This window comes from Protopterus annectens, chromosome 1.part2 (assembly GCF_019279795.1).
Source record: "Protopterus annectens isolate FY-2018-M chromosome 1.part2, PAN1.0, whole genome shotgun sequence".
Lineage (NCBI taxonomy): Eukaryota > Metazoa > Chordata > Ceratodontiformes > Protopteridae > Protopterus > Protopterus annectens.
This window is the reverse complement of record NC_056727.1, coordinates 825,722,531-825,738,587: the sequence shown is the minus strand read 5'-3', so window position 1 is coordinate 825,738,587 and position 16,057 is coordinate 825,722,531.

Sequence of the window (16,057 nt, the reverse complement as noted above, 5' to 3'; positions counted from 1 at the left end):
GTTATCTAAGATTGCATCATTCTTTGTCACCTCTGCCTTCAGTTCCCAGGCTAACAGAAACTTAAAATTTAGCACCTCTTTGTCAAAAATACTTATCTCTCAGAAGTTTGCCTGGAACTGGAAGTCGTAAAACAGTTAAACACTTTTACCTTTGAAACCTGTAATTATTTCTGTTTCCAGACAATAGAAAGAATTTCTAGCTGCAGACATTCTATCAACTAGCTGAGATAAACCCCATCGTAAACAAATCACTTATTTTCTTAGAATTTGCAAGTTAACTCTGTTCTTTTCCAGTAGGGTACACTGTGGTTACATTCTTGAAGCTCAGAACATAACATACAGTTTAACACACATTTCTGAACCAGCAGTTTAATAACATAACATATAGTTCTCTTACATTTGTAAGACAAGCCTATGGATCATATTAATATTCACAAATGACATAGAATTCTAGCTAGCTGGGCTGTCAGTCTCACACCTTGACATATAATTGTATATGGTTTACACTGAAAACCTTGAAACTGCATTGGTCGACCGGTATGTGGTCATCTTGCAGTTTTCAAGTTGGCGGAATGTCGAACTCAAATGAATTGACTACACTATAGTGAACGGGTAGTGTAAGTCGAGCATTTTGGTTCAACATTTGCAGGGGGATCGCAGTTCAGTGAGAAACTGGGAATTAACCCATTTACTCACTATAGTGCGATGTCGGAGTTGGTATATTTAATGTGCAGGGGGTGTAAGGGTGCTGGGGCGAGTAGCCTCCCCTTCAAAATAGTAAAACTAACATACCGTTGACTGTATAGTTTAATGGTACGTTAATGTGCATAGCAGGAGGTGAGTAATGTCACCTCCTGCTATGTCAAATGCATCGAACCATTACTGTCGATGAATTCATTTTAACTTTGGTTTACTTTTCGGCATTCCAAATTCCACATTTCAGGTTGACATTCTAAACGGTCATCCGAGGCAGATTCGAAATGCCAGTAGTAAATCTTGTATATACTTCTGTCTCAGTTAAGAATGAATGGTCAAAAGAGCTTAGAAAAAAGCAAATAATCTAAAATCTAAAATACTCAAAACACTGAAAACAAGCAATAAAATGAAAAACTGTGTTTTATCGGGGGAAGAGCATAGCTGGCCTTAGGCATAGGCCAACTAGGCAGCCACCTAAGGTGCCAGTCTAGCAGGGGTACCTTTCCAGTAATCTGGATGGTGTAGGTAGACCAGGATGGGGTCATCAGGTGGTGTTGGGAGTGTGTGCTGTAGAGACCTTTTGCCTAGGGCACCAGTTGACCAAAGGCCATCCCTGTGGAAGACCCATTTGCACCACCACACCACTTGCTAATTATACATACCAACTCCAAGATCGCACTACAGTGGGGAAAGAGCAAATACCCAGACCCTGCTTTATTATGATCTTACATAAGGAGCTGCTGGGTAGGCAGAAAAAGTTGGAAACAGCTCTGATGAGCATTTGCTAATAGCAATTTTACACACACCCACACACACACACACACACACACACACACACACACACACACACACACGCGCACATATATGTGTGTGTGTGTGTGTGTGTGTGTGTGTGTGTGTGTGTGTGTGTGTGTGTGCATGTGCATGTGTGTGTACATAAATATATACAAACCAAACAATCCACCCATGTATACAGTACTGTGCTGCATGAAAAATAAAAGAAACACAATCATTAGTCATGTAAACTATGCACCTCATTTAATGAATCTTACAAAAATGAACAAACCAGTTTCTCTTACTATGTAAACTTCTTCAGTGTATAATTACAAAACATCAGTTCTTTTATTTAAACAGAATTCAAATAGTCATATTATCTGTATCAACCAATCCAAATAACTTTGTAGTTCATACCCAAGGTTTACATGAACTATGTCATATATAAACATCATTTATGAATGGTCATTTAGCCATGGTTTAAAATCAGTGGTGGCTCGTGCTATTGGACTGCAGGACTGCAGCACCCCCCAGCTGTAAAATAGAATAAAAAACAAAATAAAAAGTAATTAACAAGTCCCAGAACTCCATGCATGCCTGCTCAGAACTGCAGGCTAGATTAAGCACATTTGTGGGTACTTTGAATGCATTCACAGGCACTGGGACTTGGAAACAGGGCAAAATGGAGCAGTTATGTATTGCAGCAGAATTTGAAACAGACTTCAAATAGGACAAAGGTGGGGGTGTGTGCATTAGGACAGAGATTAGGCAGGATTTCAAACAGAACTTTTGCTGTGTGTACATTAGGACAGAGGTTAGGTAAGATTTCAGAGTGTGTGTGTGTGTGTGTGTGTGTGTGTGTGTGTGTGTGTGTGTGTGTGTAATGCCCCAGTTAACTATAACTGGTGGCTAGAGAATAGGCTTAAGCCCTGTACCTTGGGTGCAGGTAGCAAGAGCCTGAATTCCCTACCCACCTCCATTTGTAGATTTTTGCCTCATATTTTTGTTCTGTTCCTCATAAAATCTGTGTTGTTTCTGGATTTTGAATTTACTAAAAATGACAGACATTTGAATTTCAGACTTCATATTTTTCAGAAAGTAGATGATAACACAAAACCTTTTACTCTAGCAATTTCTAAATTTATAAGATCAATATTTGGTCCTGTGTTCAAGACTTTGCAGTGAAATGCATGGCAGTAGCACAGCATTTTATTCTAGCAACTTTCCAAGATTATATAAGCAATGTTTAAAATGTGTCCGTTTTTTTGGGCTTTTGTCCCCCCCCCCAATAAATTTTAGCTTTTTCCAGATTTATTGTGCTCATATGCTGCAAAGTTGAGAGATACAGTTGAGTGATGAGTGGATTTTACAAGGAGCTAAGAGCTTTAGAGGAAGAGAAGTTTAGTCCTGCTTATGCTGAATCTGCTTGTGTTGTTAATAGCACAACAGGTAGTGTACTTGCTTTTGATGCAGAAGGATGTGGGTTCTACTCCCACAGTATGTAGATGCATTGCTGATACTGTACTGTGTTGTACTTTTAAAGGGGGTATGCTGCAGTACTGAGAATGTCCTCTTTGGCGGAGATACTTAGTAACTATGAACCTGTTATCAGTTTGCCATCCATTCCCTATTGCAATATTACTAGCTTATCATTTTTTAATGTAACATAGGCAATTTATTCCTCAAGGGCAACAAGCACTTTATTTGTAGATGAAACAATGAAATATAAAGTTATTTGCTAGCAGCAATCTCTTCATTAGTTACAGATATCTTCAATGTGGAATTATTTAGATGACTTTTATTTCTGCAGAGATTGTACATATTACTGATACTGGTGGATTGTAGAAGTCTGAGTAGACTTTTATGATGGAAATGTTCTGAATTGGGCAGTTTTGTTATTATTGGTGCATTTTTTTTGTTTCATTGTTTACTGGAAAAAATGTTCAAAACAATAAATTTAAAATGCCCTCTAACAACTGTACTGTATTATACAAGGAATATAATTTAATACAATCAGGAAGGTGTATCAAAGAACACATGTATGTTTCGTGTGCAAGGGGTCTATGATTTGAAAACAGCCCAAAGTTAATCTTTATCTGCCACTGGCCAGATGTATTTTCTTTGAATGTGGGTTTCAATGCTGTTTCAATGAATGTGAGTTTCAAGGGCAGCGAAGTTTTAATGCTAAGTCTATTTTCATTGTGAGACAGCAGTGCTTTGTTTAGCAGATGTCTATTAGTGTTTGTGCTGTAAAATGTAAAATAAAACTTTTAAATAAAATCCAAATCATTGTAGAAGTAAAGCAGTATGCACATTATAGGGTTTATGGTAAATGGGGTGAAATAGCCAAGTAATGGGACATTGGAATGGGGGGAGGACCCATTTGACCATGATTTTGTGAGGGGGGAAGGGCAGCACATTCAAAGACAGCCCTGGCTGAACTATACTGCTCAATTGTCCAGATTTTCACAGAATGAATAGATTTTTGCTTCTTATTTTTGGTTTGTTCCTCATAAAAGTTGTGGTTTTCTGGCAAATCATTTAGGCATGAAGTCACTAAATAATGACAGACATTGAGTTTCAGACTTCATACCCTTCAGAAAAATGCATGCTAAAGCAAGACCTCTTATTCTGTCAACTGTCTAAGTTTATACAAGAGCAATTTTTAGTACTGTCAGTATGTTCCCCAATATATTTGGCCTTGTCCAGATTTCCTGTGTTAAGAGGTTGAAAAGTACGCGCAAATACATTTGCTTTATATAATTTGGTATATCCAAACCTCTCAACTGTCTCTGACTTTGGCTCAAAATGTTGCTCTCTCCCTAATAATCCCTCCACAAAATGGCAATTTTGGAAGAAAATGTGGATTAATCAATAACTCTGATTATTACAATTGTTTATTAATTGTAATAATCAGAGTTATTGATTACTTTTATTTCAGAAATGCATGTAGATTCTCTTATTTTGTCAGCTGCTTAACTTAACAGTACTAATATTAAAAAAGTGTCCCTTCTTTGATAGGTTCCCAGCTGTATTGTGTGGCTATTTTATATTTTTGCATCACATTTTTGGTCCATTTTTCATAAAATTGCATTTTTCTGGCAAATTAGTGGCAAATCATTAAAGATTGAAGTTAGAAAATAATGACAGACATTTGAGTTTCAGATTTCATACCCTTCAGGAAATTCATACTAATGCAAGACCTACAATTCTATTATCTTTCTAAGTTTATAAGAGCAATATTTAAAATTGTCCTTAATTTTGGCCTTTGACCCACTTCTGTTTATGACTTTGTCCAGATTTCTTGCTGTGAGGGTTGAGAGGTATGAAAAATGTGTCAGGGCCATCACCGTCAGCCAGAGACATTTCAAATTGTGACATACTTGTTTCACCCGACTCTCCCATGTAGTAAATCTGGATGTGTCCAAGCAAGGCAAGGAGCAGTTATGCAGTGTGTGTGCAGAGTATCCCCCCCATCCAAGGTAGACACAAGTACTACAGTGGCTTTTCATCTGTCTTTGATTTTGCAGAATGTTCTGGTTTTCTGTCATATTTTTATATTGTTGATTTATGCTTCTTATTCAGAAAATGCATATTGTTGCAGTGTCTGTTGCTCTGTGTTTAAGTAGCAATGCTTTAATGACCATGAGGTAAGCTTGTCTGAGATTGTAAGGTGCAAGTAAGCTTTAATAAGCATACTGTTAAAGAATTACCAACATTGAAAGCCATTTTGTTGTTGCCATGCAGAGAATATTTACATAACTAGATAACGTATAAGCCTTAGCTATTGAAATGCACATGGCAGTATTTGTAATTAAGGACAGGATTACAGTATTTTCAGAAGCACATTGCATTTGTTGGAGACTCGCAATCATCTTTTCAGGCTTTACCTGTAAACTAAACAGAATGCCAGTCTATCATGTGTGGTTCATAACCTGTGCAGTAATCCTTTAAGCAATTTCTCTTGAGCTTGTTTCTTATTTGCTGTTCATTTTTTACTTTGATCATGTTTTCCCCACAAAACAAGTAGATAGTTGTTGTCAAGCAGCAGGTCTTTTTTGGATAAGAAACATTTTTACAAGTGGGGATATCACAGCGATTGCTACTTTCAGCAAGTTACTTGGTACTATTATAAAGCTGAATATAAATTATAATTAGAACTACAGTGCAAGAAGAAGTGGTTTGAGTTGAGTGCTGCTTGTTTTTTTATACTTGATTTTTACTGGCATTCCAGTAATGTATTTAAAAAGTAATTTATTTTTTCATGCCTCACAACCTTTTTGTTTCCATCTAGATATTAGGTAAGCTGTCATGTAGCCAATGCATTGAAATATGTTTTTCTTCTACACTTCATTTTGTCATGATTGGACTCTCATAATGACGGTTTGGCACCCAGGGCAAAGCATTTAATTAAAGTCCCAGTTTTTGTGGTTTTGAGCCTAGCTCTGCCCCTTTCTAGTTGGTCACACCCCTTCCCATTGGCCCCACCCATTCAACTGTCTCCTGCAGCCCCCCTTTGATTTGAAGTCACCAGCCACCACTGGTTTAAATATAGTACTAGTTTTAATTATCCTGCTTTTTTCTTTTTTGTCAATTATATTGTACAGTCTATCAGTGTTTAACTTTCCCTGGTCATGCTGTCTGTTCCAGTAAAAACAAACATCTCACCTAAATGTTCTTTTAAATGTTTGAATAGTGCTCTCAGTTCCATCTTGCACCTTATATCAGTTCAGTGCAAACTTATTCAATATTTAAATTCCCTGGCAGTTTGTCCCGTATAAAAATAGCCACCGCTACACACAGCTGCATATATTACCCACTCAGTGTTGCAGGAAATGGGGTGCTTTATCTTAAAAACAGTTTTACAGTTATTGGTAATAAATCCAGTGCATTTAAAAACATGTTTGCATTGAACACAATTTCCACAGGGAAAACATCTAATGTGGCCCTCTCTTGAGATCTTCTTAGTTGCCCCCCCCCTTTTTTTTTTTTACTTTCAGGTGCTTTATCTTAAAGAAATAGTAAATTTAAAAAGTGCAGAGAGAGGGCTACCACATCCAATGAGGTGTCAGACCAAGAGATATACCATCAGATGCCACTCAGGTTGCTCCTGCAACTCACTGCAGATAGTGGTTACCAGGACTTCTCTGTTATGATAGGCCTTTATCATGATAACATGGTACAGTTTGTGCTTCTGTCTCCTTCCACACAATACCATATAGTTAATATCATTCATCTTTTCCACAGTGGTGGCAAGGCCCTAGCTGGCTGCCTGCAGCTTGTTGTTTCTGTTAGGAATAAGCAACATGAGCTGCTGCCCACCAGAATACTCTTATCATAGCAGACATTTTGCGGTTGCTGTGCTTGTGCCGGGTGGTCTTTGGCCATCCTACTTAGTTCCCTAAGCCTCATCCTTGTGGTTTAGGACATACTCCACACCAGTCTCATTGTGGAACTCATGTTCTCACTCCCACTCACAATAAATTAAATCCAGGGGATTCCCTCACCCTGCGGCCATACACCAGTTTAAAGGGGAAAAATATTGTGGACTCCTAACATTCCTTCTTGTATGCAAAGAGAAGTTGGGGCAAATACTTGACCCACTTCTTGCTGATTTGGTCTGCTAATGCGTTCAGTGCAAAATTCAACCTCTCCATTGCACCATAGGTCTGTGGATAGTAGGGTGTATTATTTACATGCTTTACCCCAACAGCATATCCACAAACAGGCCAGCAAGTCTGACATGAAGTTGGCATCTCTGTCTGTCAGTATTTCTCTAGGAAACCCTACCCTGCTTAAAATGTCGAGCAGAGCAGTGGCCAGCTACTTTCCAATGTAAGACAGAGATACCACCTCTGGGTATCAAGTGGGATAATTCACCACCACCACCAGGATATATTTACCTGTGGAGCTTGGGGTATTAAGAGGTCTCACAATATCTGCCGATATCTTTGGAAAATTTACAGGCAAAACCATCAAAGCAGCCTTGGCTTTGTCTCGTCCCTTGCTAACCCTTTTAGCTGTACTCACAGGTCTTGCATTAGTCTGTCGCATGCCCTCACCCTGTGATCATACAGCAGTTCAAACAACAACAATTACACCAGTTCACCCAACCATACAGCAGTTCGCCCAACAGCAATTCTACACAAGCCTTTGTTTAATGTATTATATACCAATATGCCTGCAAAAGGAATATTGTGGGCCATGACAAGAAGCACCTACTGGCAGGCCTCAGGCACCACCAGTTGCTGTACTGCTTCTCAAGTAGCCTAACTTTTGGGGTCCATTCCTCTACAACAAACCCTTATGCCAGAATATGGACTCCCTTTTTCTTAAGTATCAGGAGTCTCCCTAGCTGCCTTCCTGAAGTCTTGTAAAGTAGGACTTGTGAGCTAATTCTTCCTCACCTTCTTCTTGGTGACCCTTCCCAGCTTCCCTTCCAAACAATGTCTGATATCTTCTACTAGTGATGCTTAAAATTCTTTCTGACCACTGTCATCTGCTTTTCCCTTGAAGTAACCCTTTCCAAGGAAATCCCAGTATCTTTACCCTACTGTGGGTCAGTTCCTACCTCATTGGTACTGACTAGTTACCCCTCTGAAGAAGCCACATCACCAGCTCTGGTTGAAGATGGAGGCCCCATCTGGATTCCCCCTTACTACCTTTCCCACATGTTTTGCTCCATGCCCAGCTGCATCTAACTTCATGTACACAAGGTGCTACATTGTCAGAGTCATTCCCTTATAGGTCATCTGCAAGAATATCCTCAGACACAGCCACCTCTTTGTTCTCTTGCTTCTTTCCAGTCTAGACAAACACTCTGGCCAAAGGTACCTAAAAAGGTGTCTCTTCCAAAGCCCTAACTGATGTGGACTCCTCAAGCAAATATTACCCATTTTTGACTACTACATACATAAAATATGTTAATGTCTGAGGCCATGTTCTTCTTTGCACTATCTTCCTTCCTTCCACCAATGCAGGATACACAGTTTTGTGGTAATTTGATATTGATGTGACCTCTAGACAATTCATCACTGCCGTAGTGCTCAGCATACTTTCTGCTTCCTAAGACCTTTTTTCACAATCCTTCCATAGTAAATAGAGAGTCTGTGCATGCCTTCTTTAGCGATATTTACATCACTAACATTGACACCTGCATGAACTCAAGAAATGCTGGCTTTCCCTGTTACCTTTGGCTCTCCTGATTCATTTCTATTTCTGGGTACCTCTTCCTATGCACTTACAACCTGCTAACTAGCAATAGCCCCCCCCCCCCACACACATTTTCCTCAGCAGTGTTACACTGCCAGTCTACCAAAAAAATCCTAATGCCCTCAGAGTAATTTTTGCTTTTTCTCTCACCAAAAGATTTGCAAGCATTTCAAATATGGTGATCTTGTATTTATCTGTTCACCCATCTGTGAAAATAAGTGCTGATTTCTGCAACATATTCACTGACACTGTCATCTGCCTTTCTTCTGTGCTGTCTAAATTTTTTGTACATGTCAGGATTCAGTTTAAAACATGCAAATAAGCATTCTTTAACACTGGCATAATTTTTAAACAATCAGTGTCACTATGTTTAGAAACTGCAAACATTGCTATACCCATGAGTAAAAAGGTTAAGATCTTCAACCACTGCCCTTGGTCAGCTTGACATCGATTACAACTCCCTTTACATGCCCATGTAAAACTATCAAAATCATGCCTCTCTTTATACTGTGGTAATAGTTTTGTACCGACATGGGCCTCTGTGGTTTGGCTTTGCCCCTCCCCATGACTCACATATCTCTGGAAAAGGATTAACATCTCCTTTTCTCATTGGTGCTCCTTTTGTTTTCTGCTTCTAGTCTCTACATTTTCTCAGCTGCAATGAGTTCCAGGCATCTTGACTCCAGTGCTGTTCCCTGCAGTTCCATTTGGGTTTTGAGGCCCCCTTGGGAAGGAACAGAGTATTGTACATGCAGCAGTCCCACAGCATCCTCCAGGCTGTCTCACAATTTATTGGGCTGCATTCCAGTTGAGCACAGGGCTGCTAACATTTTCTCATTGGACATGCTGGTACGAGCAATTCCTTTGGCTTTACATTTCATAGTCAGGTGTGGCACTAAAGTCTTAGTATAAACTTCAGTTTAGGTCCTCTTCTGTCTGTTCCTACCCTAATCTGTCTAACAAATTAAAATAACAGCTGTGCAAAACTAAACCGCTGTATATATACCTTGGGACTGAGAGAGTATGCATACACCTTTAGTGACAAAGTTGCTAAGACTAAGTAAGTTCAATTCCAGTATCCTCACTACTTGCCATCAAACATGATAGATGACCCACTGCTACCAATCTGTTGTAACTGGTCTGGCACTTATGGATATTTGAATCTCACTACTGCCACCCAGTGAATCATTGAAGTATATGTGGAACAGGGGCTACAATGATTGGATCCACTCTACTACCTTAAATGGGTCTGATGGCTACCAGAGAGATACTCTTTTGAGTCATGCCATTAGTACACAACAAGTTAAAGTAAAAAAAAAAGAAAGAAAAGAAAAGTGCATGTAAATATGACTCAGTAACCAGTTCATCAAATGCAACATGTCCCCAAGAGCATAAATGGAATATACACATTGCTGCCCCAGGTATGGGTTTTTCAACATCTGCCCAGAATAGGACTATACACTGACCACTTACAGAGAGGGATCTTTTGCCTAACATACCAGGGTCCTTCTCTCCACTCTCTCTATGAACCAGTGTCCATTATCCCCCAGTAGCCATATTTCAAAGAAATTATTATTTACATACACACACACATATACGCACACACACGCACACACACACACACACACACACACACACACACACACACACACACACACACACACACACACACACACACACACACACACACACACACACACACACACTTGCTTGTGTGTACACACATAATGTCCAGGTAAGGCTGGTAGAATTCTCCAACTCTCTATGCCACTCTAGAATATTTGGCTGGAGACCCTTACAACAATTATCTTATCACTCTTCACTTAGTGAAATATAAAGTCTAAGAACAATATCTCACTGTCAATGTGTTCAAATGATATAGCTTCCAGAGGCAGATGCCATAGTATCCAAACCTATAGTGCTAAATTATACCCTTTCCTCAAACAATAAATAATAATGTATAATTAAATACCTAGCCTAAAGATCATAGAAGTGAGTAAATAAAAACTTTTCTTAACAATAAAAAGTCAGGTCAGTGCTGATACACGTTAAATATGTAGAGGTCAAAGCAATGCATAAGAAGTGCAAAACTAATAATCAGTTGAATAGATAGAATATTTAGAGAAAAATCTAAGCTACACCTGAATAAATCTAGCTGACTCTAACTGTAAGAAATCATGTCCTCACCTGTTTTAAGTTAGCAATAATAGTAATCATGCACATGCAGATTTCACAGCAATTTACTTCAGTGTGGTTACCTCAGTCATCCAAGCAAGAATGATTCATTAATTTCAACTTCAGATATATATTTTAGCTCATCATTTCTTTCCCACAGAAAACGGGTTTTCCACATCTAGGTTTCTGTATGCAATATAACAGTTTCCCATTGCAATAGCAGTGACTGTTTTCTTAGCTACAGGCAGCTGCCTGGTTTGAAGAACACTTTAATTACTTTGTTATGTTCTTTGATTTCCTGTTTCAGGAGAACAAGAAACTACATTTTACACTTCAGATACAAATTCCATGCACTTTATGAACTGCTAGCTTCCTCAGATGGGTGATAGACTCAGCTCAAACAAACTTCACATCCTGTGTCTAGTTACTGCGTGTTTTGTGTTCAGCTGAAGAGAATTACAGCTTTTGCTGCACTTATTGCATATTTTCTTTTCTACATTATGTAAAAGACCAAATGCAAATACAATTCTCCTTTCACTGTTAAGACATTTTATAAATGCAATTCCAAAGTGTAAATTCTGTTACCTATTATACAAAGCTTAAATTTAGCTTGTAAAGATGCAAGCAGTCTGAAATAGAAGAAAAATGATTGTATTTTGATTATTTTTCTCTGTTCTGGCACTGCACCCCTAAGAAGTTCTATTTTTGTATGTTGAACCCTTTATGTAATTGCTTTCGATTTAGAAGATGGAATCTATAGTTAATATCAAAATCTGCTTATTACATGGATCCAGATAAAGGATTACACACATACCACACATTTTTTTTCAGTTCGTGTGGCATGAACTTGAAGACACCTAAAATCTTTCAAAACCATTATCTTCTTCCAAAGAGTAAAAAAGAAGACAATGCATTGTTGCATGATTGTAACTTTTTATACTTATCATTAAGTCTCACCATGTTGATGACTGGCCAGTATACACACAGATCCAACCATCAACTTCCCCCCAGTACTCCCATTCTATGTCAGTATACCTACCTCTCATAATCTGCCCTGGACATACTCCTCCTGGGTTGGGGCCAAAGACGAACCGTAGGGCATCCCAGGACCTCACATCAACGTTGCTGCTGATGCTGTGAGGGTTGTAATGACCCTCCCTCCCACCCTCACTCCTTCCCTACATTTGTATATGTACAAGGGCTATGCCCTCCAACAGGAAACATCTAGATGATTGCCTTAACCCCCTCCATGGGATGGGGTCTCCCATCCCTCCAAGCCAGCACTCTCAGATGCCCAAAGAAGTAATGAAACCCAGGTCACCTGAGGTGTAGTTAGGCCTTTATCCCTCTACGCTAAAGTGTTTACAAGTCTCATCATACCATTGACTGCTTTTTAAGCAATATTAAATTATGGGAGTTTGAAATGATTTTAAATACAGCAGTGAAATTAAACACCAAACATGAAACCTAAGGAGTTAAATGTTGCCACAGTGATTAAATATGCCATCATTATATACTGCTACTATAGAATTTTATTGCTTCATTCTTCGTTATTTTCTTTAATAAAATGTAGTCTAATGAACTTTGGATCTTTCTGACATATGAACTGCTCTGGCTTCGTAACAGAGAATCGTTGACAAAGCTAAACACAATGAGTGACAAAAGCCCAAACTCTGGGGGACTGTTAAGATATTCCTACCAGATACTTAGGAAGTTGACAAGATAATCTGTATCAATGTGTATTTTTTGAAGAGAAAATGTCTGCTGAACAAAAGGTTTTCATTATTTGTTGACCGCTGTTTTTATACTTATGACAAAAAAAATTACAAGATTTGAAACTGGCAGAGCAAAATCTGAGGCAAAATTAGTGATATCCAATAGTACCGGAACAGGTATAGTTTTTTTTTATTTAATTTGGCTGCAAACTTATTTCCTTTATTTATTTATTACTTACATATTTGTTGACTTGGAATGTCTAGCTGGGTTGTTGCATTTTCTCCACAGTCTCAGAAAGTATTCTTCAGCACAAGCCATTTGCAATATAAATTTATGTTAAAAATACTGAATATAAAAATAAGTTTAATAAAGAATTAAGTTAATGTAATATCAATAGAAAATGATATAAAGGGCAGAAAAACACATTCATAATTAATGGTACATAAACTATACAAAATGAACAACTGTGGTAAAGTAGATTATACATGGCAGTTATTCAACATAGACAAGCTCAAATGCAGCAAAACATGATCCAGGCAAAAGCAGCAAGACATGATGCAGGCACTGAACAGCTAAGGTAAACAACAGAGTACTAAAATTAGGCCCGATCCAGACTGCAGTATAAATGTTTATGATATATGCCAGTATATCAAAAGCAGACAGAATAAAGATTATTGCAAAAAATATAGAAGCAGTGATGCAAAATATGATGATATAATAGCTTGACAATGTTTGTACAAGTGGCAGTTTACTAAGGTAAAAATTATTCAAATCATAATGATATTATATATATATATATATATATATATATATATATATATATAAGATACCTGAGTATACCAGTGCATAAAAAGTCCATGAATGTAGACAAAAAATATACACAATGCATGTAAAGCTTAGAAATGATATAAGACATAATTGAGGGAACAATACAGGGTTGATTGTGGCCAGAATTCAGAAAACTTTGCCACATCATGAATTCATATGATAATTCATTACGTACAGGGTGTGTACAATTCAGAGACGTGCACACCACTATCAGCACCTGAGAAATAACATAGCTGGGCATGATGTATGCCAATGGCCATATAATGACATGGTAATGAGGAATATTATTAAAATTAACATCCTGGTATATGCAAAGGATGCAAATCATGATGGAGTAGTGATTCAGAAATGTATAAATAGCCCACCTCTGAGCTGTGTACACCACAGAATAGACTTTAACGGATTCCTAGAGTTCTTAATGCAGGAATTGTGAAACATGTAGTGGCTGTAGCTGTATTAGTTAATGTATGTTTCCATCATACTGTAATTCCAGCCAAGAGACACAGCAATGCATGTCATTAGCCCTACAGGCATTGTGTCATTTCATCTCAGTTAATATATCATGCACTCCATGACATCGACATTGTAGATTGCTATCAAGTAGACAGGGACACCATGCAGGACTTAGGTGATGTGTATCAGTCTCATCTGCAACCACATATGAGTCATGGACCACCTAACACGTGGACACTAAGGTATGTGTGGCTTTATGTATACTACCTACAGGGACATTCCAGTGATCTACTGGAGACACAGTGGGGGTTTGTCAGGCATCTGCCTTGAGAATCCTCCATCACTTCCTTGATGTCATGTTACAACATGTGGGGGAGCATATGTGATTTCCACATACCACCGATGATATACCCAATACTAAGGAGGTCATTTATGATATCACCTGCTTCTCTGAGGTTCTGGGAGCCACAGACTACAGCAACATTGAAATAAAGGCCCCACCTGGAGAACTGGGATGGAAGTATTCAAACAATAAAGGGTATCACTCCACTGACTGCCAACTGGTCATTAATGCACATTGTATCATCAATAATATGAGTGTGCAGGCCACCAACATAGTTTCAGCAACTTCCAAATATGACACACGTGACCTATATCAACATTGTTCAATGGGTGAGTTCTCTCAGGGACATCTTACTAGTGATGCTGGATATGCACTGGAACCCTGCCTGATGATACCTGTCAGACAATGATAAAATGAAGCAGAACAGGGGTACAATTCTACACATGCAGATACCAGGAACAGACACATTGTAGATGATGCACCGTGTATCCTGTACAGGAGGAGAAAGCTTGAACAAGGCAGGGAGCACCAGAGTGAGTATACCTGTCAGTTGTCATGGCAGTAGTCAGGGTAGGCATGGGTTTCACCAAGTTTGCCACATTATCAAATGTCCAGGGTAGCAGTTTATTTATTGATGCATATGACTCCCAGCACTGCCATAGACTGTATATAAATTGTTACCATGCAATCAGGTTCTGTGTTGTGCATTGTCCATTGTTTAGGATCTACCCTATAATGTTAAGGAGTTTAAGATGCTAAGGTGATAGTTTACTGCAAGAGCAGCAGGTATGTTAGGAAATATTTCTTGTCCTATTACTTTAGGCCATTTGCAATTTTACCTGTTATTTGGAAAAACACAACTGCCCATATAGGGAGTGTTCAACATAAAGGGAGATAGGTGTTACACCTTGCTGTATACAATATTGGAACTTAGGTTGCATGTTTAGTATGGAATGGCAGCACTATAGGGTTAATTGTATATAATATATGCTGGTGTTTGCATGATTCCATAGACTTATACACGTAGCTGAACATGTCAGGGTACTGCTGTCTTACTGTTTTGCTGCCAGAGGGCTAAGGTCCCTCCTTCATAGCCTCTACTTTGAGAACAGTATGGTTTGGGATTTGTATTTCTGCAGTTACTACGAGGTGCTACAGTTACCTGACAAGGTAGATCAGCACTGTCTCCATGTCACTGGTACAGTTTTCACACATACTATATTAAAGTGCCTGGACTGATGACATTAATGAATGTTTACCTACAACCTTCAGTAGGATTGTGCAGGTAACACAGCAGCTTCATGATGATGGCTTTGGGTTCTGTTCACAAAACTTCCTCATTTCTCCTGCCATTGTGTACAATTTCCAGTGGTAGTTTCATTGGTCCTTCAGAGTGCAAACAAAGTGATGCATGTTGTTTCTTTCATTTTGCAAGTGTGTGACATACACCATTTGTGTGTGTGTTTCATAGCAGGTGTTTATTATACTGCTAACATACCTCAATATGTAAATGTACTGCCTGTTAGTTTGTATAGGTTCATAGGTTCATAGGTTGGTACTGGGCTATCTGCCCGAAGGCATAAATTAGCCTAGCCACGTTGTGCGGTATTCACCGCCCCTTTAGTAGTTCCCTAGACCCTTGTACTAGCAGCTCGTACCCTTGGCCCCTATCTAGTAGTGATGTTGGTGTGATCCCTGGTGTGAACTTTCTGTTACCCATCCACTCATCAAGGTTCCTCTTGAAGAGTGATAGTGAGGGGCTCTGTCTTATGTAGATCGGGACCCTGTTCCATAGTAAGGGAAGTCTCTGCGAAGGGAATCTATCCCTCCAGCATGTTCTATTCATTGTTGTGTTGAGGT